This window comes from Gavialis gangeticus, unplaced genomic scaffold (genome assembly GCF_001723915.1).
Source record: "Gavialis gangeticus isolate Ggan-Ray unplaced genomic scaffold, GavGan_comp1, whole genome shotgun sequence".
NCBI classification, from domain to species: domain Eukaryota; kingdom Metazoa; phylum Chordata; order Crocodylia; family Gavialidae; genus Gavialis; species Gavialis gangeticus.
This window is the reverse complement of record NW_017729004.1, coordinates 19322271-19334425: the sequence shown is the minus strand read 5'-3', so window position 1 is coordinate 19334425 and position 12155 is coordinate 19322271. Positions and strand designations below refer to the sequence as shown.

At 40.3% G+C, this 12155-nt stretch overlaps 1 long non-coding RNA gene across 1 annotated transcript; it reads left to right on the top strand.

The window, feature by feature from the left end:
• The first annotated feature begins 211 nt into the window (after nt 1–211).
• Nucleotides 212–11547, top strand: LOC109291236. Its single transcript, XR_002095781.1, has 3 exons — nt 212–381; nt 4001–4133; nt 10602–11547. It is a non-coding gene; the product is annotated as an uncharacterized LOC109291236 (long non-coding RNA).
• The last annotated feature ends 608 nt before the right edge of the window (nt 11548–12155 follow it).

Here is a 12155-nt window from a genome sequence, read left to right as displayed (position 1 = left end):
CCCAGCAAAGGCTGTACGAAAATTGCCAGAATTAATCTTCCCACGACAGGTACAGATTATGATACAGGCAACCTTCATTCTGATATTTCCTAACTTTGGAATGTCTTTACAACCTGAATGTTCCCTTTAATGTTGATTTTTAACATAATTACTTATTTATTTTTGATAATTAGATGCCATTATGTGGATCTATATCAGCTTTCAAGATGGGCTGTCAGTAGGATTAAGATTTGTAAACATATACCACACATTTCCAGGAACTGTGTTAACAGAGCAACAGGTAGCAGCAGAAGGCCATTATCCTTCATGGGGAACAGTCACTAAGGAGGGAAAGACACACTGTTTGGCAATGTGCTTTACATTGATGGATATAGAGTAATGGTGAGACTCGGGACACCTGAAATGTGCTTTAGCCTTCATGGATAAATCTGCTCCCATTTGTCAAACCCAATGTTTGTTGCCTTCTTGTTCCTATTACAACCCTACAACCATGTTTTTCCTGTTTCCTCCTCTATTTCTTTTCCCATTCTCTCTTCACCTCTTTTGCTCCTGCCCATCCATTTTAGCTCATACCATCTTCCTCCATCTTATAGTCAGCAAGGACAGGAAGTGGATGCAGAAAGGCTGGAACTTGGGAATCTGGGGTTACTGGTGGATGATTTCCTGTATTTGTGAGCTGCAACATATATGAGCTCCACACACATGGCAGGAAATGGTAGGCTAGATGGAGACTCAACCTTGACCTTCAAGTTCAACAGAGCTCTTGGGTTTTAGGTGGACTGCTGTTGGGAGCTGAGCTCAGTGGTTTATATTGTAAGTATAGGCTTGAGCGCAGACTTCTGGTCAACACTAACTAGCAGCACACGTATAGCCCAAAATTCAGTATCAGTCTTGTGCCTCTTTCTGGCTGATTCCTTATGGTCATTGTTTTATTAACCCAAACACAGAACTTAGGCAAAATCTCAAAATAAAGTATTTCTCCAAGAGCTAGTGTCCAGAGGTTTTTCCCCTTAATCTCCAGGTTTATGAGCATACAGCTGGCATCTACTTATCACAGTCCAAAGTGGCATTGAGCCCTTTGCAGGGGTCCCTTCCCAGATGGATCTGGCACCAGACACTTAAAGGCCATAAATCCTCTAACTCCTGTCCTCCCTCCCAACAGATCTACTCCCCTTTCCAGCCTCAAGCACCTTCATCACTTTCTCCCTCTGCCCTGTTCTGCCCGCAAATTTTTCTCTGTTTCCCAGTCCGGTGGTTTCTTATTTGCTGCCTGAACTCTAGTAAGGGGTACACTGATTGCAGAGGAGACAGTCTCACTTCCTGTGTCCCAGTAGCTAGAAGGAAAAAATTAAAACCCTGTGGTTTTAGCCTGGAGCATGCCCAGTAAGCTGGAAACTTTAGAGAATTTTGCTGCTGAACTCTAACAAGTATCTACTGAATATCTCCAAACTATAATTTTTTTTCTCCCAAAGACTTGTAACTTGGTCAAATATGGGCAGTTTTTCACTGGGATAGGAAAATGCACCTCTCTGACACACAAATGATCCTGTCAGCTACATCTCAATCTCATATTTTTTGATGTGGAGAAAAAGTATTTTTCTTTATTCACAATCTCAGAAACAGCCAAAATGTTTTAACTGAACCTTCAATACATTTTAAGTGCAGGTATCTGCATCAGACAGAAATGTTGTTTAAGTCTGACCAAACAGGTGAAGATGGAAAGTACTAAAGTTAATCAAAAAATTAATTTTTAATTTAATGGAAAAGTCCAACATTTGGGAATTTGCCTTGATGTTAAACTGGTACAAAAATGTCCAAAATTGGAAATTTCCTTTAGAAAGATAATTAAAAAAAATGTTGGTTTGGGAACTTTGAATCCGTCTGTTTTAATGAAATCAGACATACTAGAAAGTATTATAGGTATTATAGAGCAAGTATGTATATAATACATACCTTATATGTGTATAGTATATAATATAGAAGATATTAAAATGAATGTAAAATCAAAATATCAAACCAAAATGAATCAAGACAAAACTCAGAATGATTTTTTTTATCAAAACAAAATGTTTCAGCATTATTAAAATAAGAATGTAAAAACTATTTGTTTTTCCAATTAAAAGCATAGCTAAAATTGGCATGTTCCAATAGAACATTTACGTTTTGATAAAACAGCAGTTTCCAGTAGAAAAACTCTTCCATGTGTTTTGACCAGGTCTAACATTAACAATAGGTGGTGCTATCAGCTCTACCTATAATTGAATTGGCATATTTGGCAAGCACTGCTCTATGTCTAGAAGCAGATGCAGATTATTTTAGTTCCCTAAGTTACCAACTTTAAAAACAAATGGCAAACCCACTACACGTAGGCAGGTGCTTCAGTTTTACTCTTTCTTCCCTGATCCAGTAAGCATTATCTCAGGCTTGTTTGGGCCAAATCCTAGTCCAAGCCCCCATCTCAGCTAGATACTGTGATACCTAACTAGTATGGTAGGACAATAGAGATGTATGAAGCTTGGTATCCTCAATACACTAGACCGAGGGTGTTCAGCTTTTCTGTCTGTGGGCTAAACCTGACCCATGGAGCTGTGTCATCCAGCCCATGGGTCCAGAAATTTGGCAGCAGAGGAGTGGCTGCAGGATTCATTGCTGTGGCTCCCAGAGCTACAGCAATTCATGCTGCCACTAATCTCCTGCTGACAAATTTCCAGACCCATGGGGAGCCCTGCAGGGGCTGCATGACATAGCAAGGCATATGAGATTGGTTTGTGGTCAGATCTGGCATACAGGATCAGGCTGGCTCATGGAGTCTCTCCTCATGCAGATCCAGCTTGTGAGGCTGAGCTGGTCCACCAGATCACAACTGTACACTGACCCTGTGCTGGATTAAGCCTGCAGTCCGATTCCATGTGCCAAGCTTGCACTGGCCTGCTGAATGATCCTGTGTGCTAAATCTGCGCTGTATCAGGCCCATGGACTGGCCCTGCATCACTCATCCAGTCTGCAGGCCCAGATAGGTTAAGCACCACTGCACTAGACACTATAACACGTGCTTCTGCAAAAAATGCTTGACCCTACTCCCTTTCAAGTCCATGAAAAAATTTTCAGTCATTCCAGTTGGACTAGGATTGGACCCTGATTTCCCTAAACATCTCATATATGCACTAATAAAGATGAACAAAAACCCAGAGTTTCATAGCATCTCTGTGAGAGTGTTTTCAGAGCAAATGAACAATACTGTTCTCAAAGATTCTCAGAATCACTTGCAGACATTCAGCAGGAATACTGAGTGATCAACAGAGTATCACTATTACTTACATAGCTAAAGGAATCCTCATAGATACTTAATATTCACCTTTGTCCAGAGGATCATCAACTGGCCCCACCAATGCTTTTCCATGCTATGCAGTATTGGCAATGTTCCCATCATCTCGCTATTGGCTATGGTCAGCTGGAATGGACATGTATTTAATTCATACAGTATTTCCATGGCCCTGGTGAACACTACAGGTTGACATTCAGGCATTTGCTTCCCTAGAAATGGGTTGGTCACCTGTGGAAACCAACAATCTAGCTGAGTGACAATGATTTTAGCAGGCAAATAATTTTAAAAATCATCATAATGAGAATCACTGGATTTCTGGCAAGATATGTAAAGGAGCAGATTCAGTGAGACTGTGGACACATCTACACGTGTTTTTAGGTGCTCTTTCTAATGTGCATTAAATTCAGTACCTCCAATGTGAGGTGTTAAAAAAATATGCACTAGGCTGCCTTAATGTGCACTAATGAATACACACAGTTTTTAAATGACGCTTAATGCACAGTAGCCTATTTTACTGTGCATTAGTGTAATCGCACAGTTTTTTACATGACACTTCAATGCTCAGTAAAATAGGCTACTGCACACTAAAGCACATGTATAGATGCACCCTGTAGTACCTAACGTTTAGGTGCATGGTCACAACAGTTAATATATGTTTCGTTATGTCATTCACAGTGGATCATTTTCAAAAAGAAGGACTGAGAGAGACCTCCAGTCCAGTATCTTTTCCAGCCTGGCATTTGAATTGGGGGTTGGGAGAGAAAAGCAGCTTCAAGTACCCTAAGTCAGAGAAAGAAATTGGACACAGGTAAGTGGTCTAACCCCTAAACTACTGAGTGAAAGGTAAGTACAACCACCTCTTACTGTGATTTTTGCAGAGCCAGATTTGCTTTGGGAATGCCTATCCATTTGAGTGCCATACGCGGAAGAATGTCTTAGTTGGTAGCTTTACATAAGGCTTTGAAACATTATTTCTCAGCACTGTCAACATTTCCAGTATGTGCTAGTGATTCTTAGGCAGTTCTGGGTGGGCCAAGGAAAATGAGACCTAGGGAATATTATTAGTGGAAGCTCTGGTGCCTCCAAGGTGAAGCAGCAGCTGAGTAAGGGTTCTGATCTAAATGTTAGACTTGGGTATCAACAAATGTAGTTGGGTGGGACTTGGACATCTAAAACACTTTGGGAGTTTAGTTATCGTTCATCAAATAGTGACAGATCAAATTAACCAGCTTTTTAATCACCTGGAGATAAATATTGAGGAATAGGGGATCTGAGGTTCACTGGCCATGTCTACATGAGACGCTGCCTGTGCAGTCATTACTGTATAGTCATTGCTTATACAAGTACTACATGACTGTGCAGTAACTTGCAACGTTCTTGTAATGCTGACTGCACAGTAGCCCAACACTACCATGCAGTAGTGTCACGTCACGGTTTCTGCCATGTGACACTACTGAGCAGTAGTCTCGGGCTACTGCACAGTCAGCGTCTCATCTAGACGTGACCATTCACAAAAAATCATTAGCGTATATTACAAACCATCAACAAAATGGTCACTTGGCAAGACAGCACTCTCCCTCCAAATCCTAGAAGCTAAATAGTTCCTATTAACTCCAAAATGTAAACAATTGAGGAGAAGGATCTAATTCCAATGCCATACCACCTATTGTCAAACCCATTCCAAAATCAAGATTCAGAACATGGCCAGATATGAGATGAACTAGAAACTACTTAGTATGGTGTTGCAGTTGCCATAGAGATTATAAAATCTAGAACTAATATACATGAGTCATCTTCCATCTGGGCATTGAAGGCATTCTGTAAATTGATGTAGGCAACCTCTAAAGCCATCAGAGAGAGAAACCCCAACAGTTCAAGCAGGAGTGCTGCGGTTCAGTAGAACAAACTATATGCCAATAGTAGTTTTATCACAACCCTATCTGAATATTCAGTGTACAAAATGGACATGTTCATAACACCCAGTGTTAACTTAGAAACCTAAAAATTACCATAAACTTACTACTGCCCAATCCTTTTAATTCATGCTGAATGATGCATCCTTCTGGGCTTGTCTGGGATAATCAGAGACAAGATAGTGGACTTGTCAACAAATGTAGTAGTATCTCTGTCTCCCAGCATACCAGGCCCTATTAAAGATCATAAATTTAACTGCTGAGGTCAGTATTAGATGCTGTATTTCCAGTCTACACCTGCTTTTTGGACTACCACTGCATGATTTTCATCATAACAATAATCAAGTTTCCAAGTTCCCCAAATTCATGCCTTCTGCAAAGAATAACTTTGTTCACTGTCCTATGTGCTAGCAAATGAATGCAACAGTTACTACCACATAGCAATATGAGGGTCTGTAAAATAGACCTGTAAAATAAAGCCATCTGATATTTTAACCTGTCAAAGACTTTTCATACAGACTACACTGATTTTTATTTCCATTCTTGTCTCATGGGATTCACACCCAAAAAATTACATATACCCTTTTTCTACCCATTCTTCTCAGTTTTCACCACCTGAGAAAAAATGATGGCAACTATGTAGCTTGGCTGTCATTATCCCAAAGGTGGGAGACAAATCTGCTCAAAACTAGAAAGCAATCATCCCATCCTCAAGGAATTATAAAGCTGGGGCAGTTGTACTGGAAACTTAATTAAAATTACTTTGTCTTCAGTGTCCAAAACATGCACTTCTAGAGCTGCTATGGCCAGACAAAAGCATTTAGTTTTATGAAAACCCTAACTATACCTGCTTTTTCATACAAGAAGAGACTCTTCCTTTGCATTTGACTAGAACCCATGTTGACCAGTCTCCTGAGAGAGTAAGAACTAAGGGAAGATGGTTGATTCCCTCTTGAAGCCACTTTGCAGAGGTTCAGTGGAAGGGCACATAGCTTAAAGTGCATTGCCCTCTCTGGGGAACCGTTACTACTAACTGTTTTTGGTTAGGAAGAAACCCCCTGCAGTCCCAGTGTGGGGAGAATGGAAAAGCAACATGCATCTGACCATTAGTCAGGATTTGGCCCAGTGGAATTTTTCTGAGTAAGTAAAGGTTGTGACCACACCTGTGTTACAGGATAGATGACAACTGGTGTATGTCTGATAACACATATGTAAAAGTTGTACATACATGCTTTTTGACAGTTATGTTGGAGTCCCATCAACCACAAATCCAGAGGCCAGACCTAGTGCACTGAGGGGTTATATCACTTATGCTATGTTCAGGTAGTTTAAAAATCACAAGTCAATATAATCACACCAGCCACCAATTAAAGTACAACAGTCCAAATGCTATACATGCTGAGTAATCTCCCTGCAGTTTTAATATTACACATGCATGCACACTTGTTACATTACATTACATCTACATTACATTACAATACTACATTACATTGTGTCATGTTGTGATGAATTGTGATATATGATATGATATGATATATGACTGGCTGTCCTAAACCACTGTATAGCTCTGCTCTACACAGTTAAACAGCTGCTGCATTGTAGACCGTTAGTGATAGCTTTTTAGTAGTACAACACAATTCCTCTTTGTATACTAGTGCTTTGGGATCTCTCTTGATGAAATCTGCCATAAATAAATGTAAGCTCCAGTTAATACTGCTTCCCATAAGCTAAGTAGCCGTGGAGCACAACGGGTCCTTTTAGCTTCAAGCGCTACAGATTATTCCTCTGGATTTAAGGGAATAACTTGTCATAGAGTGAAGAACAGATCAGCCAGCTGATCCTGAAAGAGCCCAAGAGGACAGCCATCTGCCCAAATGAAATTAGAAACTAGGGAATAGCTATAGTGGCCACAAGGTTGCCCTTTACTCAAGGAGCAAAAATTCAGAAGCTTTTGTTGCCTCTGTCAGGGATGAAGCAGAAGCTGTGTGGGAAGGAGGATAGTTCAGACTTTAGCCCAGGTCTGTTGAAGTTGCAAATCATAGCAACCATTTACTGACCCGTTAGCTGGAAACCAATGCAAGTATTACAGTGGTTCTACTGAACAGTTTCGATTCACAAACCTCTTCACAGTCACCTCCCCCAGTTAGAGCTGGGAAAGAGTACAGAATTTCTGTCCCTCTGAAGACCGCAGAGAGCTGCAAATTTCAGCTGTTCTGTCTGATGACTAGTGTGCTGATTATGGACCCATCCAGACACATGGAAACTCCACAGGAAAAAGCTCCCCAATAGGCACACATTTGTAATCTCTTGTGAATAGAGCCCTAAGTACCCATTAACTATTGCTCAATTACACGGGAACTCTACAGAAGTAAATATGGCATGCACATGAATATCAATTAAACCCATTATGATCAGTGCTGTCGTGAGTCAGGAGGAAAATGTGCATAATCTTGACAAAGCAATGAAGATATGCATATTTTTACTTGTGTTGATTAAAATAGAACGTTAAGCTAATAAAAGCTTTTACATTTTTTAAAAATAGTTTAACTGGCTCAGAATAGCTTTAACTCATATTCCCTTGTAATTTCAGCTTTTAAAAGAGAAAAAAAAAAATCTCTTCCCTTACTCCTGTCACTCTCAATTTCTTTTTCCTCCTGCTCTTGTTTAGATTTTATAACACTGCTAATATATACAACACCTTAAAGTACAGACAACAATATTTAACTTTATGAGACATTAGATACTTGTATAAAAAACTGTACTGATGGAAGGTATGATGTAAGGACAGTTCTAGCCTGGGAGACAGTGAAATTGAAGTCAGTGGAGCTCTAATAATTTATACCAGTGAGGGCTGGCCCATCTTGTGCATCCATAAGTAAGCCCAAAGTGAAACAGGGTCGAATTGGAAGGACAATATCCTCAGTGTAGTACTTATTGACAAATGAGATCTTTATAGGGAGAGCTGTGGACATTTCCTGTAGTAGGAGCAGAATTGAAATGCAAGTGAACCAGTCAGAGACTAACTGATTTACATAGAAATTATGGGGATGCACCAGAGGCACCATAGTAAAGGTTACATCTTCATTTCCACTTCGATGGCATCTTAACTGCAGTCTCCTAAGCTTCCTGAATAATTTTTTTAATAGATCAAAGTTACCAATCTCCCAAGTGCTACTGAATTTTGGGAAGTATGCCATCTTCGGGGAAGGGAGAGGATAATACTACTAAAGCCACTAAGGGCTGAAGTACTGCGTCACAAGTATTTTGGACATTTCCCACAGGCCCACACAACATACAAGTGTGACCATTACTTGCAGGATTTTGAAATTTACCTTGAATTTTGAAAGAAGCCAATGTTCCCCTGTGACTTAAATTCTCAGAGTGTTTCTATTGCTTTGTATTAAATAACAATTGTGTTTTGAGATGGTTCTTATTAAAATCACAATTTGCAGGAATATATCAATGTCTGTTGACTGAACTCCGAGATGGGTACAGACTCAGAGATTGAAAATATAACGTTGATGCATCTGAGTCAGGGGAGGTTGGTAATTAACCCCTGGAAGCAATAAAAAGTAGGCTGGCACAAGAAAGTCATAATAAAAGAGAGTAATCAGTCTGACTTCTGAACTGAAAACAAATGCAAGAGTGTGATAACTTTGGAAAACAGAGAGGAAAACTTGCCTTCCAGGTCTCTCTGCTGTGTTCATTTGAATTTCAGCTGCTGCTGCTGCTGCCACCACCATAACAGTATGAGCATGTGTTGGAGGCACAAGGCAAGCAGCGCAGGCCCTCTGAAGGCTTCTTCTGGTGCCCTAGTCTCCCCCATCCCCTCCAACTCCAGGGGCAGGGCTGTGGCTCCCATGGCAAAGGATCTAGGGATGTGGGAGGACATCATTCCACCCCCTCTTCTGTTCCCCAGATATACTATGAAGGAAGGGGCTATGCAGGGCTTCTAGGGCCAGGTAGGGGCTGTACAAGGCTGTCCTTGCCATAGCAAAGACTCCTAGCAGGGCAGGGGGCTATACTAGCTCCCCCTGCTTGGGGCTCATGCCCTGGTTATGCTACTGGGGCCCAGTGCTGTTGACACTTACTTCTAGGCTACGTCCTTTCTGCCATGATTTGGGACTTGGTGCAACGTATCCAGCTAGCACTATGGGCTTGAATCCAGTTATGAGGAGTCCTATAGGCTTCAAAGGCACTGAGGCATGTGCTTTGCTTAACAGGAATGGACTTCAGCAAATATTTAAAATAAAGGCCTTGGTGTTTGAAAGACTAGATCCTTTAGTTAACATTTAACTACCTAATTTGCCTGACCCTACCTTTTCAAAATCATACATAAGCAAAACAGTTGCTGCTTAAATGTATCTACTGCCCTTGATGATTCAAGAGAACATAGTATCCATCCCAAGTGACACCCTTTTCTTAGAGGGGCATGAACCAACAAGTAACTGCGTACATCTTGAGAGGCGATGACTATCCTGTGCAGTCCTGTTAATTGGATGCCAGGGAGCTGAAGGCAGTCACAACAGGCTCTCAGTAGCTCCGTCTAAGTCCTTGGCCAAGTCCCCTAATCTTTGAGCTTATTTTCCCATGCAATGAAGGAATAGAAACACCTAACTTAAAAGAACATGCTGAGGCTTAATAAGATAACATTTGAAACATACTTTAAAGATGAAAAGTGCTGCACTATGTAAGTTGTATTATGTCTTTTCATCTGCCAGTCCAACGAAAAGGCAACTGGAAACTTGAAGAGACATGGGCCTGGAGTTTTAAATTAGCATGTGTAAAATATATTTAATAAGTAGGATCGCTAATGCTTTAATGGGACATAGTAAGCTTGCGGCAAATGGGGCACTGAGCTAATTTTTAGTCTCTTCAGTTTTATATTACTAGGAAACAATTTGAGGGGACAGAGTTTCCTGTGGAAATTATTCTGTTGGCGAGGCTGGCTAAATAAAGCTTCCTACAGGAGCTAGGCAATAAATAATACCTTCCTTGACAAGGCTAAGGGTTTTGCCATTGTGTGGAAGGCAGAGAGAGACTGAAATAATTAAAGGTGCTTATGCTGGTGTAGAAGCACAACAAATGAAGTATGCTTGGATTTTCCCTTCACAGGAGTTAAATCTGTGACCTTCTGTACCAGAGGAAAGAGTCCTTTGTGTTCTGAGCTTTAATAACCTTACTATGATTTGATTCCTTCCAGAGCTCATGCAACACTTGTTATATTTATTTTTACTAACTCCATCCTTTTTCTTTCGCTAAGGGAGTCTCATTCTAATCTTTAAGCAAAGAGTAGCTTGTTTTTGTTTTTACTTTGATTATCTTTACATCTTAATACCTCTGCTTTATCTCTTCTGTTTCAGAATGTTTCCTTTACCTTGTGGAATACCATTAGAAGTCTCTGTACAAAGGCAAAAGCTGTGGTTGCTATAGCAATAACCAATCTGATGAAGCTGTGACCTAAATCATGACTGAGGAAAATAGTACCTTGTCTATATCACTGCAGTTACTGCTTCTTTGGATTATGCGATCAGTATACACAATTTATTACCTAAAATGAACTCTTTAACTCCAGTACATGAGAAAAGTAAAGTGATACTTCCCTTACTATAGACCTTGAAAAGAGCATGGACAGCTTAAATCGATGCTAAAGTTTAGATATGGGCAGAAATTCTGTTCTTGGTGTCTTGATACCCCATCCCTGCAGGGAGTTCCTGGAGCGTCAGTCTGTTTCCTGGAAGTCCAGACTTTGGCCCTAGATTATTGAAACCTCCGTAAATCAAGTCACTGAGAATTGATAGTAGACAGCACTGACACATACTGACCATGTCAGTACTGTCTATCTGCTCACGTTTAACTTCCTAAACTCTTAGAGGTGTCGCCTATTCCAGTGTTAAGCATGGAGTGCAAACTCTTGCAGACTTTTCATGTTGGTTTCTCTTTGGTGGTTATAACGTTTGGTGGGGCCATCCTAAAATATTCCTTAAGATGATAAACATGAGCTCTTCAACAGTTTTTAAAATCTCTCTAGCCAGTACTTGAATCCCTTGTGCGATAAAACTCATATTTATTTGGTAATTTTCTCACCAGCCTTGCTTTGAGTCATGAGAATGGGTTGTAATCGATGTATAATACATATTATTAAAATTTCAGGATGACTGTAAACACGGAGTTACCCACTCACATAATGTCACCCATATAGTGCAATATATCAAATATGGGCAAGTATTATCAAGTACATGATACCAGTATGCTGGGTGGTTCTTAAAATAGTAGAATGGTCTGACCTCTGCCAAACCAGCTCTAGGACTCCAGGAATGACAAAATCCTGAAGCAGGAAGGTAATTCTGAGTGTATTTACACTGATAAGTAGCTAACTAAGAGGTACTTGTATTGTTTTACTCCTCATGGTTAGTCCCTTTCCCTTCCTGAGGCAAATGCAGATGCAAGTGGATAAATCTTAAGCATTCAGAGCCAATTAAATGTATGTATATTATGCTATATAGGTGTAGGTTGTAGCTGTGTTGGTCTAAGGACATAGGAACCATGTCTGTCTATTATGCTATATTGTATTCTATCTTATTTCAATTGAAATAGTAGGGAAATAGAAAGTTCGAAGAATAAACTTCATCAGACTCGTGAAACAGCAGAAGTGTATTGGCAATTCCAACTGCTTTGAACCTGACAAGTAGCTAGCTAAGAGGTTCTTGTGGTGCGATTACCTTCCCTGCTAGTCCCTCTCCCATCCTTCTGCTGTAAACCCAAGTGGATAAATCTTAAGCATTCAGAGACAATTAAATATGCTTGATGATGCTCATTGGGAAATCAAAGTTGCTGTCTTTGCTGTCAGAGATTTAGACTGGAGATGCACAAACAGTAAAGAATCCTGGCTGCTGAACTATTTGGAGAGATCTAAA